We start from the raw sequence: 23,593 nt of genomic DNA, 5'->3' as shown, positions 1-23,593 counted from the left end.
ATGAACAAACTAAAGAATGATACATGTATACCTGTTATCAGTCATGAATTTCAATTTTGCTTTATCGCTTTTTGAATTTGAAAAAGTTTGTTACCAGATCATAGAGCAACATAATTCAGGGTTATTATCATGATGCATATATATACACATGTTGCTCGTACAATGTATCATCATCTTTGAGATGCTTTTAGCAAAAGTTTATTGGAAGATGTTAATATCATAATTTGCATACGTGACATGAATTTCTTTAGCTTTGTCAAAGTAATTTTCGATAGTTGGTGTAGCATGTAGACATATTGATCAATAAATTACACATCTGTACTGAAATATTATACGAATATGTACTTCTTGTGATCCTGTATTGTGTATGATATGTTAAATATTTGATATATTTTGATTATTCTCAAAACACATATTCATTTCCAGAGGAGCAGGCAGATACTTGGTCACTATTAAGGCAGAGGCGGCACAAGGTGACTGTCAAGATGAAAGAAAGAACTGCATACATGTGTACTCCACTGACTGGGACAAGAGGCTTTGATTATCTTTGACAACGTGGTAGATCAAGATGATCCAGTATACCACTAGCAGCCAATCTATGAGGTATGTAGTATGTACATGTATATGTAGATAGATTTTAATTACTAGGAAACGTTGGACTTTAGAAAAGATGAGGGTATTTCAGACTCCTGCCCCATCATCTTAACCATTTATTTTTTATTGATGGTCTATTACCTGCTGCATGTACTCTAGCTCTTCAATGAATACCTACTTAAAAATGTATGCCTCCGGAACATAATGTACTAGTATGCTCATGACCATTTTTAATTTGTTTTAAACTTATACATGTTTACTTTGCAATGAGCTATTACATTTACCTGTTTTGTATTATTGTTTCTCAATAGTCTGAATACAGTTAGTCATAACAGGGGAATGAAATGATTTTTTAAGGAGGCAGTTAACAAAGACATATGATTTTATATAATTAGAGTGATGGGAGATGGCCATTATTTTACCATGCATCCTCTTTTTTAAAAAGCCTTTTTGATAGCTACATTATATTTTCTCAATTGGCATGTAATTTTTGAAAGCAAAGCAGATTCCATAAAGAGATAGCTATGTGTACTATCTTTGTTACTAAATTTTGTTTTTTTGTTAGATGAATAATCAATACTTTAATTAAATCAGTGCCCAAGTCTATTTATTCAAAAAAAAACTACAATCAACGTATTACTGTATGTTCAAAATCTAAAGATTTCTGTGACCCAGTTCATTTGCAAACTTTTAAAAAATTGGTTACTTGTTGGTAGTAAAATAGTATGCTATCAGTATTGTAAGAGATCCATTGTACACCTACTGTAATATGATATCCAAGATAAGTTTGGAATAAATTGTGCACATACTTAGCATAAGTCTTGCGCATAATTGCGAATTTGCAATTGATCGCAACTGAACTTTCTAGCAATGCCCTAATAGTAAGAGAGAGAGAGAGATAGAGGGAAGAATAAAAGCTAGATCTAGTTAATTTATTTATTTCTTAAAACTTAATCCTAACAAAATCCTAGGAAATTTAGGAGACTAGTGGGCGTGGCAACAAAGTTGAGTTGCAATCAATTGCAAATATCAGTTGCAAATTTCGCAACTGTCTTGAATCGCCCTATTATTCTATTACATTTTGTAGTAATATGTTTTTTTTTAAATATGGTAATGTAACATACTGAATATAAAACATCGTTTAGTGTTGCGAATTATTTTGTTCCTTGTTCATATTGTTGTCTTTTGATGTTATGCATTAACAGGTAAAGGGTTACTTAAGAAATAACCATAAAATGTCACTCATGTAGTGACTAATTCTTGTGCTTTTTCAGTTTATTCAAACTGCAGTGTAAATTTTGGACAGCCTTACAAAAATGTTTAATATACCTTTCCAAACATCTCTTTGTAAAAACAATTACAAGGAATATATAACATTTAAAAGTGAATTGCATAACCATAGCATGGTTTAGATGTATTCTGCTAGTTTGAAACATGTGTTGGAAACACCCTTCCTAGATAAAGATAATTGAAACAAAGAATGATTTTCACATTTTATCTGTTAGATATTTTATAGACATTTTAATGAATCCTACACAAAGAAACATAACTGTTGTCATTGTTCATACTGATCTTGAGACCAGAAATCAAATGAAAACTCTGTTCTTTTTTCTCAAACCAACAGATTCCATATGGGATCCCATCAAGTACAAGGTGATGCTGCTTGACACATGCACTGAGAGGGACCTGGCAGAGGCTAACGGCATGGCTCTTGGTTTTTCTGAAATGATGATGACCAAGTACACCTGTAGGAGGGTCTAGAGAAAGACAACCATGTGTAAACAAACATGAAATGAGAAGGTCTGCAGAAATTTAATTCAGAAGTTACAAGGGGAATTGAACCAAACGATGGAGTATCTAGCAGAACAGACACTTTCCTTGTGAAGAAGCCCACATTACAACAAAGATGCCGATTTACAGAAAAACGTCAAGTACCCTGCAAAAGAAATATGAACTCTAATAAATATTTTTTTCTTTCCTATCATAATGACATAGTTATATCAGGAGTGACAATTACCAGCGGGACAATCACCCCCTCAGAAAATTACCCCAAGGACAATACCCCCCCCCCCCTGAGGACAATGACCCCCAAGGATACCCCAAAATAAAAGTTTTAAAATCTGTCTTTATAAAAACCAACTTCTTATCAGGGTGGATCCGGGTGGTTATTTCCTGGGGGGTGGTTGTCTTGATACGGCTTGGCCAAAGCCAGTGGGTAATAATGAGGCACTTTGCTATATATTTAAGTGGATGTACTTAATATTGCATATCTTCTACTTCTCATTTTTTACTACAGTTTTTGGGGCAATTTTTGTAACTGCTACTGCAAACCAATTTCCCTCTTGTTGGAATCATGTGCTTGTTCTAATAAAGGGATCGTTTAACAATGTTAAATCTGAGATACACGGCCCTACGTGCTATCAGTGTCTGTGATATGGTGTTAAATTGAAGTCCTAAAAAAATTGCGCTTCAAAATGATCAAGAAGTGCCTCAAAGAATTAAAAATCTTTGAGTGATCGGTTTTACCATACTCTTTTCCCCCAATAGATTGTAGTGTTATGAAAACAGTTTAGCAAACGGTTTTCAAAATTTGTAATTCCAATCATAAATATCTTGATAATCAGACAGGCGATCGGCTTGTAAAAGTCCTGGGGTTCCTGACTGACCTAAAGGTCTATAATTATCATTGCAGCATGAGCTAAATCCAGAATTTTGTTTCAGAATCTGAGACAAAGTTACCGGATCCCTTTAAATATTGTATGGTATTGTAGCTACACAAAGTTTTAAGTATAACTTTAATGTTGTGTGTAAAACTAGTAAAAACTACAGATTTTACAAAAGCCAGTGCTATATAGAGTGCAGATGGATGCATAATATTCAGCTCATTTGAGTTAAAGCAATTATGTAGCTACATGTATGCATCCTTAAAATTAGCAATTGGCAATGAAAGTTGCTAGTTGGAGATGTTGGCTCATGCTCATATTCAATTAACATTGTCCTAACAGGTGTGTCTTTTAAGGGTAGTATATTCATGTACATGCATGTGTGTGCATAACCTGATACACTTTAACCAAGTTTTTTTCTTCAACCATAAATATCCTAAAATCATATAGAGTGATTTTGAGGTATTTTCCCATTACATGCAAATCCAAATTCTGGGGAATGTGTTCAACTTTTTTAGTATTATCAACAACTTGGTAACTAAGGGAATCCTATCATTGACTCCTTCTAATCAATACTCTATGTGTAATATCTTTTGGCAATGCTAGCAAACCTATATTTCATTGTTCATTGCTGTTTACTTTCTTTTCGTTGTTTTGTGTAGATTTTCCCATTACCGGTAATTGAATGAACAAAATAAGCCTTAATAAAGCAATACAATTTCCAAATTTAACATTTTTAGAGGACAATCACCCTCTTTGATTTTGGAAGCAACCTTATTTAATTCTTGATTTAATATATTTTTCTGCCACCTCTTTGTGATGCTTGTGTGTATATCATTGAGGATAGTATAGCAGTATAATGCAGTATAGTTTCAACCATATACCTTAACTAGCTGTGGTTTGAACATGATAGAAGTATACATGGTGTCATCCTTATGTTCTTATGTAGTGTTTTACAGGTTATGGTGTGCTTAAAAGGTTCTCTTTCATCAGTCTGAATACAATATCACTAATCATAGATATACAAAGTGTTAACAAATAACCTTGGGCATTGCAACATGAAACCATCTCATCGTATGTACATATACATGTAAATACATATGATTATATGGTTAACTTTCATATAATTATGCTATATCCAGTACATGTATTTGCTCATTTAGTTTCTCTCAGTTGAAGGATTGAGCATTCAACCATACTATTTCTGTTACATTTGCATGTACACAATAACCAAATAAGATCCCTTATACAAACATGAAGTATCTTATAGCTCATGCACAATTTGGTAAACCCTTGCCCAACCAGTTTTTTCGCTTTCTCTAATATTGCGTTGAGAGATAGCAAGATGATCACCATTGTACAAGTTCCTCGAAGTTATCCCCTCCAAAAGTTTAGTACTGTACTAAACATATGAGAAGTGACAATTATAAGTCCTTGGTCATCATCTAAATTCCTTGATGGTTTCCTTTTTTTCGGTAACCCACTAGTTAAAATCTAGGTAAGTTGTTTGTATTCAAATGTGATCAAGCGCCCACTTCATACTTATTATTTACTTTGCCTGGCCTTATTACCTGATGTGCTATGTTTCAGGTGATGCCCCATCCATACTTTGGGATAATACCTGACTGCAGTTATGCCTTTTAAAGTTTAAATGTGTAACAATGATTGCATGTAAAGTTTTAAAGATGTTTACAGTATAGCTTCTGTATTAGGCTATATATATATATATATATATATATACATATATATATATATATATGACCTGTGTATTATATTGTTAAATGTATTATTTTGATGAGAAATTCTATTTTTATTTTAGGATAATACTGCAATATATATATATCATTCAAAGTATGCAATCAGTTTATTATATGTAGGTTATGCTGAAATATAATAGCCTAATGAAGAAAGATTGCCATGTAGTTAATATGATTTCAGGAGCACGATGGTCAGTTTGCAGTGATTTGACATTTGCTCTAGGCTTTTTTTTAATGAAAAATTTTGGGTTAGGGTTCAGGTTTGATTTTTATTTAGTTAAAATTTAGGGTTAGAAATGGTATGGGTCCAGGGTTGAAGTTAGGATTTCAGTTAGTGTAGAAAACTATTGTTGAGCAATTTTGGTATGAGCATGTGTCATACAACCCAATTTGTTCTCAGATTTTGTAGGATATAATCATGGATTGCCCAAACAAAGTCTGTTTAATTTGTGCTTTATTTTATTGTTTAGACGTGTTTAGTTTGCACGTTTGTTTCCCTTACTGTGTGTATAAGTGAGTTTGAGGCACTGTATGTTGTAATGAGGGCTTTCAGTGATGTAGCATAGCAAGAGCGTGAGTTTGAGTGCACTGGAGCGAATTGGAGCGGGCGGTAGGGTGTCGTAGCATCTTCTTTTCACATTCCCTTCCCCTTTTTCCTCTGTTTATTCTTGTCCTTTTCTTTTTCTTTTCAATATTTGATCAAGTCTCTCTTCTACGCCGGAGAGGGGAGGTGGGGGGGGGGGGATGATGATGTGTGTTGGATATGTGTTAAGGGGGCAATACATATATCTTTGTCCAGGAGCGGATGCAGCCGCCGGAGAGGATGGGGGTCCAATTCGTGAGAAATTAGTGTGGGGGGGGGGGGGGCGTTAAATTATGGTTAAGGTAAAATTGTGGTTACACATTGTGTTTTTTCCTTTTTTTTCAGGGGTGAGGGACGGTGCCGCCCCCCCCCCCCCGGCTTCCACCCTGGATCCGCCACTGCATGTGTCAAATGTAAACTGAAAGCATATTTCATAAAAAGTTGCATTTAGTGTGAAATAGATTGGATAAAGAGGTCAATCTTCATCTATTATTGTTCGCCTATTGTTCCACTTTTGGAAAGCTGGATTTATTGGTCATCCAAAAAGAGCTGATTGGTTGAAAGTAAGCCTAGTTGTAACCCCGATTGTAACCACAACCCTTGTCCTTACCCTAACCCAAATCCTGGTCCTAACTCTAACTCTCACCCAACCCTAGTCCTAAATCTAACCCTAGTCCAAACCCTAACCCTAGCCCTAACCCTAGTCCTATAACCCCCTCCCTGGTCATAACCCTAATCATATTCCTAACCGTATTCCTACCCCTAACCCTATTCCTGACAACGACCCAATTCATAATTATGGATGGTTGATTATTCTGCAGTGATGTCCCAATAGTGGGTTTACGTGGTTTTCTAAATAAAACGCCCCTCCTCCTATACGTCCACTTCAAGCATATTAGTGGGTATGTCTGTTGTTCAAAGATTGGGGTTTGTTTGTTTGTTTATTTCATTTTAGTACGGTGACATACTTCATCCAATGGCTGTTCTTCGGCATGACCGTGCATATAAAAAGCATTCACAATTTTACAAAGAAACATACATTATATATTAACATGATTTACATACTGAGTTAAATAAAACATACACATAAATATACAAATAGGTTGGAAGGCGAGAAATCCAAACAAGCCCTAATTTAGAAAAAGAATACGAACAGATTATATTAAAAAAAATAGAAGAAAAACAAATCACTTGTTTTTGTTTGCTATTAAAAGTCAAACATGATTACAAATATTATAAACTGCTTATAGTGGTATGGTTACTTGTATAGGTTAAGTTCAAAGTTTGAACAGGGTTATGATTATTTTATTCATAATTTGGTTTATACCGTCTGGTTTAGGGTCGGGGCCTATGAATAAGCTATGGAATTGGTGGGGGTTAGAGCAAAATTGGCGATTCGTGGCTAAGTTTAGGGTGTTAGCGTATAAAAGTTATGTTATAAGAGTTATGGATAGGTTTGGGGTCAAAATTATAGATATAGGTTTATCTTTAGTTTCAATGAGATAGTTTTGGTAAAAGATTCATGAAAACATTTTGATATTGGCTAAAGAAAAGGTAACAAAGAAGACGACGACCAAATTCTAAAACAAGAATGAACAATGATGATTGAACAAATGGAAAATAATTACGTTGAATTATTTGCAGATTTGACACCATGCACCACATATAGGCATGAAACAATCTTTCAAATGAATTAATTTTCAAATGAATTAAATAGACAAGTTTTAATCCTCTCCTGTTCATGGCGACAAAAAGAAAAAATGGAAAAGTACAAATTACGGCAGCCATGCAGGTGTATGAATGAAATCATAAATACGCATGCAGTTTTAGATAAAGATAGATTGCTATTACTCATTATTAATAATGATGTGCGACAATTTCCTAAATATCTATCTGCAAAACTAAATTATCTCACCTACTGTCAATTAAAAAGGCAAATTTTAAGAAAAGTAAGGGGTCTTGCTCAGTTTCTTCGGATATTTTATTTTAAACTGTACAGCGACAGAATTACGAGACTCTGCACCGCTGCCCAAAGTGGAAAAAGCCCTCTACGACTCTTTTGCAACTAAAGCAAATAAAGAAATTAAACTATGATCAGTAGCTTATAGTCTTCTTTTTCAGGATTGTTTACCATGTAAGCATTATCTGAACTTTTCATTACGAAGCGTTACGAAAAGTCAGACTTTAGCAATATCGGCAGCAATGTACCATATCAAACGTTGACTACCAAGTCATCATAGATACATTGTACAATTTTATTGTGCATGTTTATTGTCTTAGCTTAATGAAGAAGAAGAAGACGACGAAGAAGGGGAAAAAAGAAAGAACCACAAGAAGAAAGAAAGACAGAAAGCAAGAAAAAAAAATGCTATGTATATATATTTTAAATAGCTGCATTTCACAAATTTCTGGAACATTTCTTGGACGACTACGGTGATTATAATTTGTTCATCAATGCCAATCAAACTTGCGTTAATACGCGACTAATATGATATCTTTCTCATCCCAAAAATGAAAAAGTCGAGATTCTTTATGTTGACTACCGTCTCGGGAGACGGAGAGAGAGAGAGAGAGAGAGAGACAGACAGAAACGGGGAGGGGGCGATGATGATAACGATGGTGATGGTGTAATGGGGATTCTTAAATTTTCGTTGATATTGGTCCGGGGTAATTGGTAGTTCATAATTCATTTTTCTTATACTTATTCATCATATTTTTTTATATTTAGTTTTACTGCAGTAAATTAAGTCGTAACGAATACCCCCCCCCCCCCCTCCGGGAACGGAGGTATCGCATGCGTGTTCCCAAATCTCCGGCTCGATCGTATAACAAAGAAAAAGATCTGCCCGTATTGACTTTACACACTGGACTTTTGCTGAAAGAGGGGGGGGGGGGGGGGTGCTAAAAAGGCTTGTATAACAAAGAAAAAAGATCTACCCGGCCGTATTGAATTTACACACCGGACTTTTCTGAAAGGGGGGGGGGGGGGGGTGCTGGGAACACAAATATGCGTACCCTAAATAACACTGAGGGGAGGGGCCGGGCCAAAAATAATGAAATTGAATGCACTTGGGGGTAAGTTATACAACCACACCCCTACTTAGCAGCCGGGTCGCATTTTGTAACCATGAACTATTCAAGCCTATAGGGTTAGGATAAGTAATCTTACCGTATCCTGATTCATGAAACGTTTCTTGGCAGAAGATTGCATGCTCATTACACTCTACTCTGTCCGTTTTGATGGGATCAGGAGTGATACATCCGAGTTAGAGCAACTACATGTGATATACACTGCCGCTAAGCCAAATTAAGCTAGTGCCACACCCTTACGCATGAAACACAAATATGCCCTGTTGAATTACGTGGCCAGGTTTGTTTGCCTCTGTAAGTACAGTCATGTACTGTGGTCCTGTGCTGAAAATATGTTGTGGTTCATACTTTGAAGCAGATGATATTGTTTTATTGATATTGCATATTCACAACTATACAGGTCCAGTTTCGAGGTGTCATGTTCTTATAGCAATATTATTGGTCTACCAGGTGGAGCGATACTAGCCCGTATATATTTAAGATGTGAATATGAAAGGGGTTACAAAATATGATGTCACCTCCTATAGGGAGTTATGATGTCTTACATCCACAATGGAAATAACTAAACAAAGCAGGTGAAACTTGCGAGATGTATAGAGATAAATCATGATCTCATGTCATGTGTATTTCTCTGAAGAATGTTCTTCAAAACACAAAGAGAAGATGCATATAAGCCTACTTTTTTTAATTTATAATTTTATGTCCATGGCCCAGGTGATGGCAAATACTTTATAATAATTTGTTTAAACACCGTTTCTTTGTATCATATTCATACATGTTTATAAAGAAAAAGGCAATAAGAAAATTAATGAGTGAAATTAAAATGATTGGTGATTTTATTCAATCACATATTCTATCATAAATTTAGTCAACGTGAAATTCTGTTTTGAGTCACAAGAGCATAAAACTAATATATATATACAAAGTTAACGCCTTCATGGCTACAAACAGTAGAAATTGAAATGCCAAACGTATGTACGTGCCTGTGATGTTGGTTGTCTAGGCTGCACTAACCCGAATATAATAATTCTTCCAAAACTCTAGAAAAAACAGTTCTTACGTATATGCATTCAATTTCCAGGAAGCAGCATTAAATGTTTTACTTAAATGAACCCCAAGGTGCCTGCCTTTCTCTGAAAAAGTGGCGAAAAAATACTGGTGCCCCCCCCCCCCCTCCCCGGCCTCTCTCTCTCCTCCCTAACACGAATGCACACTCAAATCAAACTTCCATTCCTTTGAAACATGTTACACTACATGTACATTGAACAAATTATTTATACCCTTACCAAGTTTTTAAATTAGTATGTAAAAAATTGATTTGTTCCGATTTACATTTCTTGAGAATGTAATATATTAAAGCCAACATATAATTTACCCTTAGTGGACCTTTTATTCTTGAATAACGAAAAACACAAGAAAAAAGAAAAAAAAAATCAAATATACAAAGGGGTATGAATAATTCATGTGTTAACTGTATATCTAAAATCGTTAAGGAGGGCAAAAAAGGGCATTTACATTTATGAGCTTATTTTCATGGCATAATGAAACCGACAAGGAATATTCAAACTTCACAACACATGTTCTGAGGAAAAGTAGAAATATTGAACAAATAAGTTGGTGAAAATTGAATGAAATGGACAATAATACAAAATAACAAACTTTATTCCAGAAAACACATATGAATGTTAATTTTAAATAAACGGTTGTATACTTGTGATGCGATTTGGACAACCCTTGCATACGCTATTTTATACAATATCAAAAATGAAAACAAAACTACATGTATAATTTCCAACTTTTGAGCATGGTAATTTGTAATCGAGGATATTTCAGAACTGGCTAGCTATGATATAAATTAAAATGTTCCCTGCAAAAGAACAATTGAAATTCATGATACTGCATGATAATTTGCTCATTTAGATTCATTCATGGAAAGTAATCGTATCCGGACACCGACCCCTGGACATCAACCCGGATAACCATCCTCTAGGAAATCTACCCCCTAGGACAACTACCCCCTAGGGCAACCACCCTCTAGGACGACTACCCCCGGAAAACTACCTCCCCCCAGGCAACTACCCCCTAGGATAGTTGTCAGGAGGGTAGTTGTCCTAGAGGGTGGTTATCCGGGTGTGGGTGTCCAGGGGGTAGGGCACTGGGGGAATGGTTGTTCAGGGGGTAGGTGTCCTAGAACCGGAAGCAATACCAACTTCTGCACATTGCAACTGCAAAACATTGAAGAGAAAAATACATTACAGGATGATAAGAGAAATAAAATTGCCTTGGCAATACTTTTTTGTGTGTCTACTAATTGTCGCTGTTTTGCCAGTTAGAGTGAACGATGCAAAGAAGAGTAAATAATCAATCAAGAGTAATTAATCAACGTTTCTTATATCTCCTAGTCCTCCAAGTTATTTAAGCCATAACAACAACAAGATTGGATATATACATGTACATTTGAATTTCATCACATTTTGAAAAACCATTCATAGCATATGTAGACAAATATCTAATTTAACTCGATGTACATACATACATCTTAGTAGGTTCACATAGAAAATATATATTCAAATCGTAAATCCTTATCCATTCTCATCAATCTGAAAATTATCTAACACTATCATTTTGAATTATATATATATATATAGTTTTTAAATTTTATTTCATTTCAAATGAAATTAATTTTCTGTATTCTATATTTTTCTGTATGAAATATAAACAGTTGATGATATCACATTATAGAAATTAACATGCATTACAAAGACATCAATTAATGGGAATTAATATCCTTGTAGGGCCTATTTCAGTTGATTTACTTTTCGGAAACTGGCAACTTTTTAAAATTCAACACATTTTTATAGTGTATTGTTACATTTCCTCATCAATTTATGCAGAATCATGCTCAGTAAATCAATGTGGTTGGAGTGAAGAGAACAAAATTGCACTTACTTTTACACGCTTAATCTTGGAGCTAAGCATCAGATAGTTATAGACAGAGAAATGATAATGATTTCCATCTCGATTTTATGAATAGTACATTTGAACTGAAACAGTGTTTCTTGATCCCTCTCACTGTGTAATTTTTTATGAAAATAGACACATACTGTCATATTGGCAATTACAGAGCATGGTTTCAGACCTATCAAGCGACAATAATGGTGGGACTATTCGTTTTGAACACTTTTACATTGACATATTTGGTAACATTCACTAGGAAATATGTTACACAATGTGGTTACTTTGTACCTTCACGTACATGTTATTTCAACATCAGACATTCCTGCAACATGTGAATGAAATATTAATGATAATATATGTCAGTTAACAATTTCATTGATAGCTGAAAATCCCCATCCCATCCCTTCATATTAGTACCCCCTCCCCCATCTCTCTCTCTCTTTCTCTTTCTACTCCTTGTGATTCATTTAAATAGTTTTTTTTGGGGGGGGGGGGGGCTGGAAGCATATGAAGCTGTGCTTAGGCTGTAGCCCTTCTGTATCATCACATCTTAAAGTAGACATGCAATGATAATTACAATTATGGCCAATAATTCATCACTAGAAACCAGGAAGTTCAAATGTGAATCAGACCAAATAAAGTAACACAAATAAAAGTAACTCTCAGGATATAGGATATACGAGCACTACGCAAGAAAATTAAGCATGTGTTGATGATGTTGCATCAGGAAACAACCATGCTTAAGCAGACAGAGTCATAAAGTGCTATGCGGTGGTCCTGTGTTGTGGTCGAGTGGATACGTCACCGGACTGTTGATCACAAGGTCTGCGGTTCGAGTCCCGCCGCGGCACTAATGTCCTTTGGCAAGACATTGATCTACATTTGCCACACTCAACCCAGGTGAGGTAAATGGGTACCTGGCAGGATTATTCCTGATAACGGCTGCCGGAGCTAAAGGGTAATCATTTCCAAAGCTCTTTGGAAGCGCATAGAGGTGTTATTTCATAACATATCATGCGCTATACAGGAACTGAATATTATTATTATTATTATTACGATTGAAATCAGCCCAAACTCCAATTGAAAAGCCTGCCGAACACTACAATGGAGGGTGTTGACTCTCGGTTGAAATGCTGCACATATGTTGAAGTCTGCACAGTGAAATAAGAAAACGATAGCATGGATGGTGAAATACAATCACGCAAACAAATCAAATGGATTCTATTGGGGTTCTGCAAAAGGTCTCGAATAAGAAAAAAAATTAAATGAATTCTATACACATAACAATTAAGTAGGAGGGATCTCTATTTCAAATTCATGTATGCTACAAAGCCTTTATTTAAGGAATGAATGCATCTAATCAAGTACAACAACTGATCATTATCGAACATGTCATTATATCAAATCCCTAGATATAACTCTTCAAATACATGTATGTAGAATATGACTGGATATTCTATTCTCAATATATATTTCATGGGTATACTCCTAAAAACGTCGGAAAGGTTTTCTTACGCTGTAACCCCATTTATGTATAGTCTAAGAAGAGATCATGACAAAAGCATATATAGTGAGGCTTTGACACTTATCAGTTTAAAAAAAAATTACCTTAGAGTTTTCATTGACTCAGTCTTTCAGGAAAGTTCAGCTATGGCATGATTGGCATGAGCACTTTGGAGGAATACATGAATAGTGCCACTTGTTGTTGTCCTTTTTCTGTAAGTAAGATTTAATTGAAACAGTACATTACATGTGCATAGTTATAGTTTAATAGAATCATGATTATAGTGTAGCTAGTCATCTTCCTGACTATGACAACGTTTACGAGTGAACGTAAAGTAGGTACATAACAATTCCAGTACTGTTTTATCAGAGTCAGCATTACAATACATGTAAAAACAAATATTGAAATCATGAAAATACGAAAGTGTGTACTTGCAAAGAGGCTAGTTCAATGCATTAGAGAATCTATAAATGTTAATCATAATGAAAAGGTGTATTTAAAAGAGAGGGAAGATTCACTACAAACACTGATGAACTTGATAGCAGAGAAATGACAGACAAAACTCAGTGGAAGTTTGAGGAAAATCCTATACAAAATAAATGTATGAATGCTGTAAGTCTCAATTGACCAAACGATATCATAGCAACACAGGCAATTTCAATGGCCTTGAGCATCAACTTTTGAAATGTGCATTCATTACAAAGTTGTATTGTGAACATGATTTCTTTGAGATGTACAATAGGGTATTAAAAGCTTGTGAATGGAGTAAACAAATGACTTTATTTTAGTGACATTCCCTATGATATTTCCTGAATAAGACTACAACCACAGCTGTTAATATAAACGTAGCTCTATGAGATAAAAAGTGACAAGTTACATTTGATATTAGATATCTTAAAATGACTTAAATGTATTCACTTTCTGTTTCTGCTATGGCCCTCTCTTGCTCCCTATTAGTCTACAAGCACAGACCCTATATTTAACACTTCATTACAATAATTACATTATGACTTGAGTGAAGCCTAAATCTGTTCTTACTGCTGTAAGTACATAGCCTGGATTGCATTTCCTTTTTTAATTTTTTTTTTAGCTCAGTGCCTCTCGTCCACACTTTATTTCATTAACGTAATTTGCTCTTATATATTTTTGGGGTAACATATCCCCAATATGTGTATAATGCATATGTTGCATATTAATGACTGAAGAAAGCAATGTTTTCATTTCAATTAAAAAGACCTAAACATATATCGTAGGTCTATGGGCTAGCTGAAATATAAAGGAGCAAGAAGCAACAAAAACAGGGGTGGGGGGAGGGGGGAATTTGACTAAAACTCATGATATTTCACAAGAAAACTTTATGAAAAAAGGTATATACATTTAATGAACATACTTTTGCTTTGAATAATCTCCAGGGAAAGGACTTCGGCAAATGTAAAATTGTAAATAAAATAAAACATAGCATTATTACATGTACCTGCAACTGCTACGTTGGGCGAACACCGATTCCTGAAATATAAGCCCTGAAATATTGTACGGTTGAAGGGAAATTCCATTTCAGCTGTATACGTCTGTCATATGGCTCCAAAGAAGACTGTAGTTAGGGTTATACAAAAGAAAAATATTGAAATAGATACAATCAGTAAAAACATGTAAAATAATTAAAATTCAAAGGAATTTAATTAAGCATGCTTAGTCTACAATACATTTACAAGTTTCAAGATTCTGGTTTTATTTTCCATAATACATTTGTAATACAGAAATTTGTCTCCCATTGATGTTACATACAATTTAACATAGGCACAAACATGATTTTGTATGCTGAGAGCCAAAGGGGTTAACTTAATGTTGAACAAGAATGAGTGAACACCATTCCATCTTTCAGCAGACAGTACAAAAAAAAACTTCATTCTGAGTCACATCATAAATGCATTCATACATAAATAGGAAACTGATGTAAATGACAATACCGCAACCTCTTCCGATCATAAAGAGAAAGACATAATAGGAGCAAATTGAAAAAAAGAGGGATGAGTGGTAGACAGAGAGAGAGAGAGAGAGAGAGAAGGAAGGTAAAAATCTAATCAGGAGCTGCAAAGACGTGTAGATAATCATATTCTACTCTACTCTTAAGGACCGCTAGATGAACCTCCATAGTAATATACTATACAAAAAAAAACTGCAGATCACAGCTATCCAGTATACAGTGTAGGGTAGGCCCCGATGGTACATTTATAATTACTCTCAACATGAACTTCACCAGAATCTTGGACCTGATTTTTTTTACATGTAAGTTTAAAAGAATAAATAAGAAGTAAGCACAAATTATTTGCATCAGAAATTCCTTGGAGCACTCTCTTTTGGTTCTAGTACTATGTATTTCAACTAATATATATTCATGACATTTCAGAGATTGCTAATGAAATAGCAATTTGAAATGTATCAGTGATGATTATCGGTGATGCCATGCATCATGCTTTCTTTGTAACATCTAAAATATGACACATATACATGTAGCAAAACAAATCCTAACTTGCAGATTAGATCCCCGTACGATTCATAAAGAGTACTCAGAAGATACTAAGACGGCACTACTGGCGAAATGGATGAATGAGTGCTGTTTAAGATGTTGCCAATCAACATCTTGTTGCACATTTTTTTGAGATGCCGTGTATAAACAAAAAGATTCATATCATGTTAGTGCCAGCTATGATTATCATTTGACATGGCAATTATATAATAATAAAGTTTTGCCAAACCTTGCTATGGACTGTCCACAAAATTGGTCTCAAAGTCACTATAAAGGTTGTTCTAATCCATCGCAGTCATTAACTTTGAACAGAAGAGGGGTGAGGAAAACAAATCATCCCCAACCCTCCTTAAAATACTAAAGCCAAGGGATGGCTCTACATATTAAATAATATATGAAACGCAAATGAAATCATGCTGGAGTTAAAGAATAACATTTTATATTGAGTGCTGTGCTTAAGCATAACAGTGACCACAAAAAAACGCGCACTCACCACACACACACACAAATCCAATAACGTTTAAAAGAAAGGCCAATCATTATGTGTAGGAGATTGTATTTGCATAAGGAATATCCTTATCACATAGAGCAACAGAGTGGAAATGGGATCAAAATAGAGAAACATTTTATTTGAAGTAGAAAAATTATGCAAAGAATAACTTTGCACACAGAATTTATAAAAACAAGTTATGCTTTAGTTTGCTCTATTTGTATAAATATTGAAAGAAATTTCAAAGTATCATGGCCATGGGCAGATAACTGACCATAGTTAGTTACATCTTGGGTTATTAATGCTATTTGGTGGTTAGGATCCTCAGGGAGAAGGGATTTATAAATAAAATAATAATTATTATTTTAGCTTTTACCAAATCTATAGGACAGAATGGAAATTAAATGGACAAACTGCATCTTTCATTCAAGCGCATGACTGATCAGAAAATATGTGCATATGTACATGTAGGGCCATGCATGTCATTTTAAGAGCAAACATGGATGCTTGAAATTATACCATAGCTCATTCTGTCTTCAACATTAAGACACATACTAGGATATTTTCTTTACATTGTTTGTCACAAGATTAGTAAAAAAAAAAAAGAAGCTGTCCAGTTTTTTGTTAGAGGAATATGTGACCGATATATAAAAAAAAGGGCGATAACAGAGTTGATAGAAAAGGGCCGATTAGGAAATACAAAAGGAATACACTTTTATAGTATAAACATATATGTACTTAAAAGGGAATTTTGGTACTTAAAAAAACAGCAAATTTGATTTCTAGACCATTCTAGATGCATTTGACTGAAATAAGTTGAGTTCCACAAATTACTTCATGAAATTAACTTCATGAAAGCAGAAATGGATCCATCACCACTTTCAAAACATCACAGCTCTCTGTACTACTGTTAAATTTTAAACAGGCTTTTCTTCCACATGTTCAGGGTGGTCCACAAACAAATATTCAAACAAGTAAAATTAGAATGTGGAATAAGTATGATTTGATGCAAATGACAAAGTCTCTTGTGGCTGGGCTCAAGGGCTTGTTTAAGGGTTCGCAGGTTCCTAGATGTATTGTAGTACAATATGTGCCATCTAATGAACCATTTCCATGACTACTATTTCGAAAATGATTTTTTGGTTGAGAAGTACTATTAACCTACTGGTAGCGATGATTTTCAAACCTGTACAATCACATTTCGAAACTGTTGCTGTTACATAGTATAACCCTTATAAGTATGTGAGAGTTATTGGCAAAATGGTATTAAAGGAAGGTATTTTGGAGAGACTTTGTTCAGTTCTGCATTCCAACTAATTGAATAACAATTAAATCTCTCATATCTAGCTACAGATTCTACAATGTTCATGTAGCTGCACAAATCTAGAGTCAATATGTAGTGACTGACAATCAAAATGAAGCTGAACACTTCCAAATGTAAAGTTATGCGCATTACCGAATAAAAAATCCCAGGTCAACCCCATTACCATATTAATGATTATATATTTTAAGTTGCTACGCGATATAAATACCTTGGCATTGTTTTGAATAATAAAATGACCTGGTGAAATCATGTTGATTATGTTGTATCAAAGGCTAATGGAATGTTAAGTTTCATCATCAGTGTAGCAAACAATCTGTCAAGTGACTCTCTGCTGTGTTTGTACAAATGCCTCGTTCTCCATAAGCATTATTGAATATGGCCAACGTGCCTGGTTCATACACAGTAGAGAAAATGTTGAAAAAATGAATAGATACAAAGATGAGCTAGACGAATTATTCTCAAACATAGAAAACAGGAAATGGAGTATTCTGTACACCTCCAAACTTTTAAAGTGGTACACGCTTTTTTCCAGGCGACATTATCTTATGACTAGCTTTGTTCTCAAAGTCTTTGTTGGCCTTATAAAATGTGAAGCTGTCCAAAATGCTATCTGCATAACCAAAGATATTCTGACACTGTTTGATTCAAACATTTGACAGCTTGCACTCAAAGACTCCATGGCTCTGCCATCCACACATTTCCCAGTGTCTAGTATACTCTCAATACTGATTTGAAGACTGTTGTTGTGTTATTATTTCTTACTTGACTTTAAAACTAAAAGAACAAATTCTCAGTATACAGATGAGTTAACATAAATTAGTTAATTATGATGAGCTGTCTCTGTCTCAATTTTGTTTGTTTGCTGTTTTTGTTATCATACCCAGCTGCACAGTGCCATCTTCAGGTAAAATTCCAGGTTAAGAGTCGGATTTGAGTGCATGTATTCACCCTCCCCCCCCCCCCATTTTTCCATGGTGCTATATAATGTACATGTACATGTACACAAAGCGACATTTTCCCTCTTTTTTGTTCAGGGGGGGGGGGGGGGGGGGGGGGGGGGGGGGGGGGGGGTAAGTTTATTTTATTTTATGTTTTTAATAAATTTTTATCTTATCAATGATTATTGTTGATTAATAGTGATTTATAAATTGTTATGTATACCTCACAATTTTATTGTTACCATTTCTGTAAAGTCACATAGATTGGAAAAGAAGACCTCTGGGAAATAGTTATTAAGTTAATCTTTTTCTTTTCCCAGCATCCATGTGGCTCTTTTCCAAATGTACTCTTTTGGTATTCAATGATTTTCTTTGTTTTTTCCGAATAAAAAATATTAACAAATTTACAGAAACACTTGATTCTAATCTAAAAATCAATGTTTTGAAACAAACTTTTAAATTTGATGATTTCTTTCTTTCGTGCAAGCAGTTAAAATAACATGGCCCCTATTCTACTACAATTATAACATAATGCTGAATTTGATGTACATGTAGTCTGAAGTCTAAGATATCCTTTTGTTTTATATAAAGAGAAAATACAAACCCATTGATTTATTTAGACTATCTTTTAATTTGATGGTACAATTAGTTTGAATTTAGAAAAAAAAAGATGTCTAGAGTCAGTTTTACACGTTAAACAACGAGTGGTTGACGCCCCCCCCCCCCCCCTCCCCCAGGGTAAATAAATTTAAAAAGCAAAAAGAGAGGAGAATAGGAGGAACAAGAGGGCTGATGACCTTATTAACATTAATTTAAAAAAACAAAAAACAGAAGCCCTACCCTTCCTGAAAATTGATAAAAATAGTATTTAGGTACATATATGTACCTTACTTCTCTGGAGCAAATTCTGTAAACAAAATAATTAAATGCTACAGTGTCCTAAAGCTTTGGGTACAAGTATGCAGTTTAACTCCATACATATGCACATGTTCACACAACCATTAAGGTAGATTCTCACTGGAACTCTTAACAATGTAGCTTTTGAATAATATTATTCATGTTTTGACATTTCAAAGGGAAAGTAAATCAGATGCCCTGACTGGGCTGGGTTGCACCTCCCTAACTGCCTAGGTCTAAGTTTACATTGTCCAAAATATATGATGTTCTCATGGTTAATTTCGTAGAGCCATGTCTACATGTTTGTTTCTTTGGCTTGGTGTACAAATGTCAGAAGTAAAAATACAAGTAAAAATGTCAAATAAGGCAAAATGTTCAGTTTTATTTGCTGTGAAAGATCAAACTCTGAAATTGGCAAATTCATGATCATGAGCAACATATCAGAAACATAGTTTTACTGTACAAATTCATAGAATCATGAGACTGCTTGTATACGATAATATTGTTTGAAGGATATTCCAATATTTGGTGCAGGATTGATAAAATGTGTGCTGGCATACACTGTATTCCAGCAAGTATATATTTGTACAAGTCTACACATTAAAAAAAATGCACCATAAATTTGACAGAAAACAACGAGTGGAATTTGAAGGACTTGAACTGTATTTCTCTCACGTTTCTTAATCACAAACATGATGTTATTATATACAGTTACACTGTGTTATGTTTAAACCAACAAATAGAATAACTTCTGCCATAAAAGGCGAAAGCACATTACAAAATACCTGGCTAAATATGTCTCAACGTTTACTACATGTACATGTAGGCCTACTATCTGACATTCTTCAAGCAAAGCTCTGACATTGTTTGTTAAAATTTTGTAATAAAGTATTGATGAGGGGGGAAGCATATGTGTGTCTTTTTCTTGATGTTTTCTTATACAGTAGGCTTGTTGGTGCACCGTGTTCTTGTCATAATAAGAGGCTCTGCTCAGTCTGCTGGGATCAACATGAAGATGGGTCTGATGTCTGAATTTGTGGAATTTCTTTGCAATCTTTATAACTGATTCCCTGTTTTATCTCATTCAATCTTAATATTCTATGTAATTACTTCCTCAAAACCAAATAAACATTAAAACATCAACCTACTTTAATAGAAAATCGAAAAAAAGGTTAGAAATTCATATACAATGTACATATGCAAACCTGATCACAAAATATAAGTTTCGAATTTCCACATAGTATTATCCTTAGGACATACTTGTACAAAGTACAATACACCACAGTCATTTAGAAAATATACATTATGATATGGAAGAAGGAGATATAATGGACTGGCCCGGTAGCTTGAATCTTGACATTTTGTGTGATACAGTGCTTAGATATTATGACAGCACTAATTTCCCCTCCCCCTACATTTTGTTGCTGTACCTCTTACTTGTTTAGTTATTACCTCTGACTTTTTAAATCTGAAATTTTACCTCTGACATTTTTACCTGGCACCGTCTCTCCATACATGAAATTATAGTCATCCATTGTCTGAGATTTTTTCATGGGTGGGGAGGGGGGAGGGGGGGGGGGGGTAATTGTCCACTGGGGTCATTTTCCGGGGGGTGGGGGAGGGGGGTTGTCAAAGGGGTTAATTGTCCTGATATGGCTTGTAGGGTATCACAGCGGTGCAAATGTATGAGGTAATTCAGGGTTATCTTATGGATAACCTTGCACTTGTGTCAGAACCCATGTATGAAGTTACACATGTAGGACATGCACTGGAGCTGACAATAACCATAACCCAGAACCATACATACACATGTAATTGAAATGAGCCATGACAACGAGACTAGTTATGACTGAGGCTGCAAGTTCCATCTGACCAAGGGCCCATAATAAGTTTCTGGTATGGGTTCCAGGGGCGGATCTAGCTTTTTGCCAAGGGGGGGTGACCCAATGGCGATGCAGAGCCATTGTCCACGAGCCATAGAGCGGCAAGGCGATTTTGTTTTTGCTATTTTTAAGTTTTCCTGGCATCTACTAACATCTACTAATACTGTGTGGGTCTGGACACATGATGGCGTTATTCTATGCACATCACATTTTCACCTGGGAGCCCAAGGAGGGGGGGGGGGGGGGGAGTAACCCCCCAACCTAACCCCCCTCCCCTGTAGATCCGCCCTTGGGTTCCCGTGTGGTCATAACTCCAGTGGTTTAAATCGGAGCGGTATCATTGTATTATACAAGTGTGGAAGAACATTAGATTACAAAATGTTTCCGGAAAAGCATGGCTCTTCAAATGCCTTAATTTTCTAAATATGGCATGTAACATCATAACAATCGGGACAGAATGTTATGCCACATGTTGGTGTAGTCCCATACACATCTTTTTGTGTACAGTCATTGTATATTCCACGTTTCTTTCACAATGCAAATCACATAACAAGAACTCAGCTTTATTTTTAACTGACAATTTAATATTTATACTTTGTTCACACTTCTCTTTTATTTTCTACAATATTTACTTGAAAATTTTGAAGGATATTACAAGAGCGAAAAGATTTTGGCATTTGTATTGGTCTAAACGCTGCTCTCTTGGACCCTCCAGATCCTAAAGGTGTGTTGCAGTCTTTATATAGTAAGTGTTTGTTTTGGGGGGCACTTTTGGAAATTTTCCGGGGAGGACGACCCCCCTAAACGAATTGCCACGCCCCCCTTCCCCCCCCCCCCCGGCCCTGTGTAAAACCTAGATCAGGATTTTCAACCTCTTTCGGGTCACAACAACATTTTACGAAACAATGTTTTTGTGTAGGCCCTAACCCTAATCTCATCACGCAGGCACTGGAGCTGGAGGAGGGAAGTTGGCTCAGCTCAGTCGGTCAATTCTCTGCCTGTCAAACAAAAAATTATGTGTCGGATTGTGGCAAAAGTCAGCCTGTTGTGTGTTGCGACAAACAGTACCGTCTGTGTACGGAAACGTACCGGTAGACAGAATTCAGTTTTATCAGGGATATGAGATACCCTGGTTTTATTAAAGAATTCATCCCCATACCAGATGGCTTTGTTATTGTCTGGTCCTAGCGGATGCCACCACCTCCGGGGCCCCTTTCTCAGCTCAGCTCCCATTGCGAAAAATACAATTATAAAATAACAATAATAACAAACATGATTGATACACTAGATCTAGGCGAGTAGATCTATCATCAATTAACATTGAATTAGGTTGTAGTGTAGACAGTGATATTTTCTACATTACAGACATAGTCTTAGATAAACAGATTTGAAAGAAACTCACGTTATATCCTGTGTGATGGCTGAGATATTGCCGTCTACTGCACTGCTTCTCGCACGTATCGTGAGTGGATCTACCCAGTACCCCAGTTCGTTTACAGCAGCCACCCCGGGCTCAGGCGGGTCAGGCCTCATGATCTCCGTTGCTCTAGCTCACTGCACTGTGATACTAGCCCTGCAGGTATCGTGGGGCTCTCGCTAGCCAAATGTCCGGTATTTCGCAGGTCTCGATATGCATGCGCGCGTGTACCTACGCGGGAGCAGCCTTAATGTGCACAGAGAATATGATTGCCATTCTGCCTTGATTAACCTTGGAGAGTCCAGCAACTAATGACCAATAGACGCACTGGAGAAGGAAAAACCAGGGAGACTGAGGTAAAATCTCCCTTGATTATCTTAGGGAGAGTTTGTGGATCAGGTGCAGCAACAGTGACACTACTCAACATCGACAGGTTTATCCTAATAATTCGACCCCTTCGATATCCGTCCATTGTAACTCGACGACGTTGTGTTGCAGTCGTAGTATCGATGTGTTGCAGTTTCGTTATCATCGGCCTTATCGAGATGGAATTCGCAGGAGACTCTTTTGACATCGTCCGTTTTCGACAATTCGGGATTTGCATCATTGACTCAACCGATAAAGATTTCTTACCAATAACCATTTTAAATTATGCCATCTCGTTCTGGGCTCAGGCGGTTATCATCACGGTACTCTACTTGATCGTAATCAGAACTGCATGGAGACACACCAATGATATTGCTCGACAGGAACAATCTGTATTCCGGATCCAAAAGTTCTCCAATCGTATCATCCCGTCTGTGCCTACAATTTCGTGCAGAGATCAGGCTATGAAAAACGATTACCAAATAGCAATGCGGGCATTAGCAGCAAGGAAAAAGAAATTTCTCAAATCGATAACTTTTGTCATTGCAATCACTGGTTCATATTTCATATGCTGGATTCCCTACACGATTTCGGAAATCGCA

The 23,593-nt window shown here is 35.8% G+C and overlaps 2 long non-coding RNA genes across 2 annotated transcripts; one reads left to right on the top strand and one right to left on the bottom strand.

The window, feature by feature from the left end:
- The first annotated feature begins 407 nt into the window (after positions 1 to 407).
- Positions 408 to 2,538, top strand: LOC115920347. Its single transcript, XR_004062358.1, has 2 exons — positions 408 to 603; positions 2,219 to 2,538. It is a non-coding gene; the product is annotated as an uncharacterized LOC115920347 (long non-coding RNA).
- Positions 2,539 to 12,541: 10,003 nt separating this feature from the next.
- LOC105446911 lies at positions 12,542 to 23,029 on the bottom strand. The gene is made up of 4 exons (XR_004062270.1): positions 22,611 to 23,029; positions 14,624 to 14,740; positions 13,254 to 13,361; positions 12,542 to 12,796 (listed from the first exon to the last, which is right to left on the bottom strand). It is a non-coding gene; the product is annotated as an uncharacterized LOC105446911 (long non-coding RNA).
- Between the last annotated feature and the right edge of the window lie 564 nt (positions 23,030 to 23,593).

The sequence above is a fragment of the Strongylocentrotus purpuratus genome, unplaced genomic scaffold (genome assembly GCF_000002235.5).
Source record: "Strongylocentrotus purpuratus isolate Spur 01 unplaced genomic scaffold, Spur_5.0 spur5_scaffold_8, whole genome shotgun sequence".
NCBI classification, from domain to species: domain Eukaryota; kingdom Metazoa; phylum Echinodermata; class Echinoidea; order Camarodonta; family Strongylocentrotidae; genus Strongylocentrotus; species Strongylocentrotus purpuratus.
Note: the sequence above shows the minus strand (reverse complement) of the source record. Positions and strands in the feature narration are given on the sequence as shown.